General features: G+C 34.5%; 1 long non-coding RNA gene across 1 annotated transcript; it reads left to right on the forward strand.

Moving 5' to 3' along the window:
- Positions 1–261: 261 nt before the first annotated feature.
- LOC141387351 (uncharacterized) lies at positions 262–6,287 on the forward strand. The gene is made up of 3 exons (XR_012408550.1): positions 262–409; positions 5,496–5,607; positions 5,731–6,287. It is a non-coding gene; the product is annotated as an uncharacterized lncRNA (long non-coding RNA).
- Positions 6,288–6,729: the final 442 nt, after the last annotated feature.

The following is a 6,729-nucleotide window of genomic DNA, read 5'->3' on the forward strand; positions in this document are numbered from 1 at the left end:
AACTCTTCTCACCCTATTTTTACATTCCACAAAACAATGAAAAATATTGAGAGCAAACCTAACGGAAAATGTCGTGTCATGCTTAGTTTATGTAGGGAGTTGTGTCTTCGCTAACCACCCAGTCACCCAGCCTCCCTGCTAGGTATATGTGTCACGTATGAGTCAAGTAGGAAAATAATGGTTCTACCGTTGTTGGCATCCAAGTTCGACAATTGCAAAAATTCAGTTTGTTTATTCTCTTCGTGCGGTTCAGACGTTTAAAGCGGTACTTTGGTTGGTATTGAGGCGCTGTTAATATCACAACGAAATACATGCAACACGTTAGGCCTATTAAAAGAAGTTGATTACAGATGCTGTGGATTTATATCAAAAAAGTTTGTCTTCAAAGAGATAAAACACATACATACGGGTACGGGTACTGTACGGTTTAATGTTTTGTATTTATTTGTTGGTTTTGGAATAATGCCTTAAATGAAAAAAAATCGCAATGGAAATAAACCAATATTTCTTCTAATTGCGCCACAATGTTTGTGATTGAAGGAAAATAAAGATATAACAAAACAAAGAAGATGAAAAAATATACAAAAACATGTGGCAAAACAAAGAAAGAGAAGATGCTGAAAATCATAAAGAAAATTGAAAAAAGTGAGCATTTGGCGTTCATAGTACTCGCTGGCTGGTTACTGGTGTAGCAAGAAGAGCAGTAAAGCGCTTAGCCAACTCAAAAGCGGTGCATTCGCACAACCAAACAAACACACATTTTTTAAACAACACTCGGCAACCCTTGTAAATTGTATATAAGCCAACCATATAGACGTTTTGCGATATCTTCGCCAATATCTCCATAGAGGCGTATGTTTGTTGAAATTGTTGCTGTCAGTATGCTACCACAACAAGAAGTTTGACAAGAAAGGAAATAAACTTCACTCCAAATAATGGTTAAAGGGGGAGAGAGATAAAAGTTAAAATAGTGGCAAATTCAGTTACCGGCTTTTAGCCACACTTACATTGCGATTTCTTTCTCCTTTGTTTGCTTTTAAAAAGTTAAAAAAGCATCTGTCACTCTCGCCGAGAGAAATACAATACCATTCAGCCTGTGACAATAACTTTGGACAAACTATGGGCAAAAATGTGGATTTTTACTATGGTCTTTCATTAAATGCAATAATTATAATCCACCCACCGTAGTATGGAGGCACGGTGCGCCTTCACCCTCCCAGTCCATTTGTCGAATGTATTCAACATTTGGCAATGTTTTTACTTGGGCAGACATTTATTTTGACACTGAAAGGGTTAACTAATTTTAAATGAAAGGTGCTCACACCTGGGAAGTTTTTGCGGATTCTGAAACAACAATGGTCATATATGAGAAAACACAAAAAAAGAAAATCGCCGGAGGGATTTTCAAATAAATCGCGGTCGAAGTTCACATTTTTAGGGCTTTTTTAGATTTTTACGATTTTGTTTGGAAACCGCAAACCCTATCGAAATGGGATCAGAGAAAATGTTGTAGCAGTGGAAATTATCTACAAGACTGGCATTAACGGTATTTTCGTAGGTTTTACTATTTATACCCTACAGCACCTTGTGGTAAGGGGTATTATGTATTTGTGCATTTGTATGTAACATACAAAAGGAAGCGAAATATACCCATAGTTCCTTTTGGGGATATACATATAATCACTTTCTGAGTCGATTTATGCATGTCCGTCCGTCTGTCCATGTATTTTTGTTCGCAACGTACAGGTCGCATTTTTTGTCCGATTCAGTTGAAAATTGGGGACTACAATTTTTTTAGCCATAGGAAGAACGCTATTGCTTTTGGTGAAAATCGGTTCAGATTTGGATATAGCTCCCATATATATTTTCGCCCGATTTCACGTATTTGCTATACCAAACACGCTTTATACGTCCGATTTTTATGAAATTTGGAATGTTTGACTGAATTCGGTCTAGAAAAAGGTGTCCTAAATTATATCGAAATCGGTTCAGATTTGGATATAGCTCCCATATATATTTTCGGCCGATTTCACGTATTTGCTGCACCGAACACGCTATATAAATCCGATTTCAATGATATTCGGAATGAGTGACTGAATTCGGTCTGGAAATAAATGAGCCTAATTATATCGAAATCGGTTAAGATCTGGATATAGCTCCGATTTATATTTTACATATTCACAGTGGTGTAGGGTATCATATAGTCGGCCACGCCCGACTTTGATCCTTTCCTTACTGGTTTTGAGATATAGAAGTTCAAATTGGACAATGTACTGACTGTATCGCCTCCTTATAAAACAATATCATGCAGGGTGCACCTTAACTAATTTCGAATGAAAACCGCTTACATCTAGGAAGTTTGGGCGGATTCTGAAACAGCAATGTCATCTATGAATAAATAAATCGCGGTCAAAGTTCAAATTTTTAGGTTTATTTTAGGTTTTCAGCATTTTGCTTGGTAACGGAAAGTCCTATCGAAATAACACTAAAGAAAATATTGTAGAGGATTTTCACTGCTACAACATTTTCTCCAGTCACATTTCGATACGACTTGCCGCTTCTAAGCAAAATCCTGAAAACCTAAAATAACCCTAAAAATGTGAAGTTTGACCGCTATTTATTTAAAAATGCCCCCGGCGAGTTTTTCCTGTTTTTGGATTTTTCTCATTTTTGAACATTGTTGTTTCAGAACCCGCAAAACTTCCCAAGTGTGAGCGGTTTTCATTCAAAGTTAGTTAAGGTGCACCCTGCATGTCCCAATTTGAACTTCTATATCTCAAAAATTGTAAAACCTAAAAAATACCATTAAAGTCAATCTTGTAGAGAATTTTCACTGCTACAATATTTTCACTAATCGCATTTCGATAGGGCCTGCGTTTTCCAAGCAGAATCGTGAGAACCTAAAAAAGACCTAAAAATGTGAACTTTGGCCGCGAATTATTCGAAAATCTCTGCGGGGATTTTTTGTTTTTTATTTTTCTCATTTATGACCATTGTAGTTTTAGAATCCGCAAAAGCCGAAATATTTTAAAGATACGTCTTTTGTTTGCAGTCAGGTCAAGTTCGATGATGGGCCATATCGGTCCACATTTTGGTATAGCTCCCATATAACAGTACCGCCCGATTTCAGGTATTTTGACGTTTTTAGTCACATTTTCAGAATGAATTAGCTATAATTTGACATTTAGGGTGCCTGGTGGCCAAAAAACTTATATTCCAAAATTATGGACATAGGTCCATGTTTTGGTGTAGCTCCCATATAACGCTACCTTCAGATTTTCGCGATTTTTAGGAGTTCAGCTCTATGTTTTGGTTAGCCTTCATATAACGGCACCTCCCGATTTTCGGTATTTTGAGGGTCTTAGCTACATTGGTTGACGGAACTACCTGATATAGCCCCCACCTGGTTGAACACATTTGTTATATTAGAGTAAATAATTAGGCATTTTGGGTATCAGTGGTCGAAAAATGTTTGCACCTAAAATTGTGGACAGGAAAGGAAATTAATTATTCCATTTTATTTAAGAATATTTTATGGTGGAAGGTATAAAAATTTCGATTTAACGATCTTTTATTTGTTTATTATTCAGTTTGTAACACATCGAAATATTCGTCGGAAACCCTGTCAAGTATGCTTGATCAGCGTAACATTTTAAGTCGATGTCTGAATATCCGTCCGTAATATTTAGGATGAAGCTTTATAATTTGGTATAGAAGTTGCTGGTTTTTAGTATAGACGTTCCTGCTTATTTTGGTATAGAAAATGGGAAATATCTATCCACGATATAGCACCCATAGAAATGAACCTCGGGATTTTTGGAACTTCGAAGATTTTAGACACATTATCCAACCGACTCGTAAATCTGTCATTAGGTTCCATAGTTGTCTCATTACATTGTTTTAAATTTAAATAAGTAAAAATCGTTTAGTTCGCCGGGCCAAACTTGTTATACCCTCCACCTGTTCCCAATTTATGAGGAGATATTTTATGACCAACTATAGACTATCTTCGAACGTGACCGAAGACAATGTAATGTAGCATTCTAGTTCAATTATTGTGGTCGCTAGATTGATTACAACAGACGGACATGGCTAGATCGACTCAAAATGTTATCCTGATCAAGAATATATACTTTATAGGGTCGCAAATGATTATTTCAATGCGTTAAAAACGGAAAAATAAACTTAATGTACTCTTCAAGGAGGCTTTAAAACTTTACTACACAAATTTGTCGGTGCAGGCTAACGTGAATTTTTAACATTTTAGCCACAGTATCCAACTGAAACAGCAGAAATTTAGTACTTGGTCTTCGTTGAGGGTAAAAATTTTTTGCCCAGAAATTTCTTGGTGCTGATCCACGTTTTGGTATAGTATAGTAGGGTATCTCCCTATTTTTGAAAGATTTAAGATAAGATAATTTGGCTATATTCAACTAAAACAGCAGACATTTGGTATTTCGTCTTCGTTGGGTGATTCTAATATTCCCGCAGAGAATTATCAGCGCAGGTCCAATTTTCAATATAGCCCCATAGAACGGTATCTCCCGGTTTTATTTATTTTGTATCTTGAAGGTTTTGGCCACATTTTCTTCCACCAGAAATTTGTCGGTGGATGTCCACCTTCCCCCATAGAGGGGTATCTCCCGATTTTTGGAAGATTCAAGGTTGTAGCCACATTATCAAACCGAATTAACTGAAATTTGGTAGTAAGTATTGGTTGGGTGATTAAAATATTCATGCAGAGAATTATCGGTACAGTTCCAAGTCTGAAATCATAACGGTAGTTGATTGTTTTCTATAATTTTGAACAGTTTAATATCTATGGACCAGAAACGTAGAAAAAACGGATGGAGATCGCATTTTGTTTGGTATTTTGTCCTTTAAGAACCGTTTATACGGAGCTCGTATGTTTTGAAAAGATGTTTACTGACATCTATGTACTTGGTCGGTTTCATATCTTGTTTACCTTAGTGAACCTTGGAGATGAAGTTTGATGGAGTTTTTGTGTTTCCGATTTTTGTTTTTTATGAGAAGAGCTACAAATTTTCCTTTGAGATTAAATCAATTTTTTAACGGTTTGGAAGATATAATCCTGACAAAATCACCCCTTTTGACATCAAAGCCTCAAACTTTTGGAGGCCTATAAACGCAAAATTTGATGAGATAGAACAAAACGGCAAGACGTGTGTCTTGTCTTGTTTGGTCTTCTATCACGCTGCGGTGTCAGAATATGGTTAATAAAACATGACACAAAAAATTACACACAGCCAAAAAGTTTATTTTATGAGTTAAATATAGTTGATCTGATTTTTGAACTTGTTTAAATAATTATGCTTACTATGTCTGGAATCCAAGGTATTAGCGTGGCGTCATTTTATTTTTTCTTAGTTTCAAAGAAATGCCACTACAGTGTCGCCAACCAAAAAGATCTCTTCATCTGCAAGCATCGTTGTTGCACCTCTCACATTACTGACCTTTTTTGTGAAAAATTACAGCAATCACCGACAACTCAACAACCAGCCACATTATTCGAATAGATTGCAAAGATAATCTACATTTCGTGACATTTTTTAACACAACTCAGCAGTTTAGTTCAACAGTCATGCGGTCAGTATTTTTTTCACTCCATTTCTTTCAAATTGTTGGTCAAAAGCTTAGAGTCCTCTTAAAAGTGGCAGCAAAGGAAAATGACAAATAAATAAAAATCTTTTTTCTTGGTTTATTTTACAGATACATTTTTGGTGAAAGGAAATTGTGAAGGAAAAAAATGCATTTTGAAACGAAGAGCAACAACAGCTACCATAGCCATACCATATCGAAATATAATAGAAAAAGTTCACAAGTCTTGCAGCAACAATCCCAATCCCATCAATGGAGGAGTAAAAATCAAGCAAAAAAAAATAAAATATGATGTTTCCCTTTCAGCAAAATATAAAGCACCCAGAAAGAAACCCATCAAGTCAATAGAAAATATGAAATCTTGTTAAAGTGTTTACATTGTAAGTTACAAAGAATATAGACAAACGAAACAAACGAAAATATTTTTAAAAACACACTAAATGATGAAAGAAATAAAATAACAACATTTTAGGTAAAATAGAAATAAATTAAAATAAAATTAAACAACACATCATATGAAACAAACATAAAATCGATATAAAATTACTATTTGTTTAGTGTGGAATTATTTATGGTTATAATTTATGGAAATAAATTCAAATGCAATTTTGAAAATGTAAAAAACTAATTATCTTGAAAAAAAAACAACAAGCACTAAATTAAATGTATGCAAGGAAAATGATGTCGAGTTAAAATAAAATTGAAAAACATCTTAATATGTAGAATGTAAATATTGTTATATTCAAAATAAAACACTGTAAAAAAATACACTTAATATGTAGAATGTAAATATTGTTATATTCAAAACATTCGGTTAATTTCAAATAAAAAATAAAAGAATATAAAAAATTTGGAATTGGTAAAGCATACTGTGTTGTGCGAAAATTATAAAATGTACGCTAAACATTATTGATTCTTTGTCCTTAAAGTAAGTCAGAATAAACCAGTAAAGAAAGAATCAAGGTCGGGCGGGGCCCACTATATGATTTCATAATAATTTGGGGATATTTTTTCTAGACTGAATTGTTTCACATTTTTCAAATTTCATGAAACTGTCTGTCAATTTTTGTGTTTGGTGCGTCCACCAAGTTCCTAAAATCGAGCGAAAAT

Source organism: Musca autumnalis, unplaced genomic scaffold (genome assembly GCF_047663935.1).
Source record: "Musca autumnalis isolate F117 unplaced genomic scaffold, ASM4766393v1 scaffold_5, whole genome shotgun sequence".
NCBI classification, from domain to species: domain Eukaryota; kingdom Metazoa; phylum Arthropoda; class Insecta; order Diptera; family Muscidae; genus Musca; species Musca autumnalis.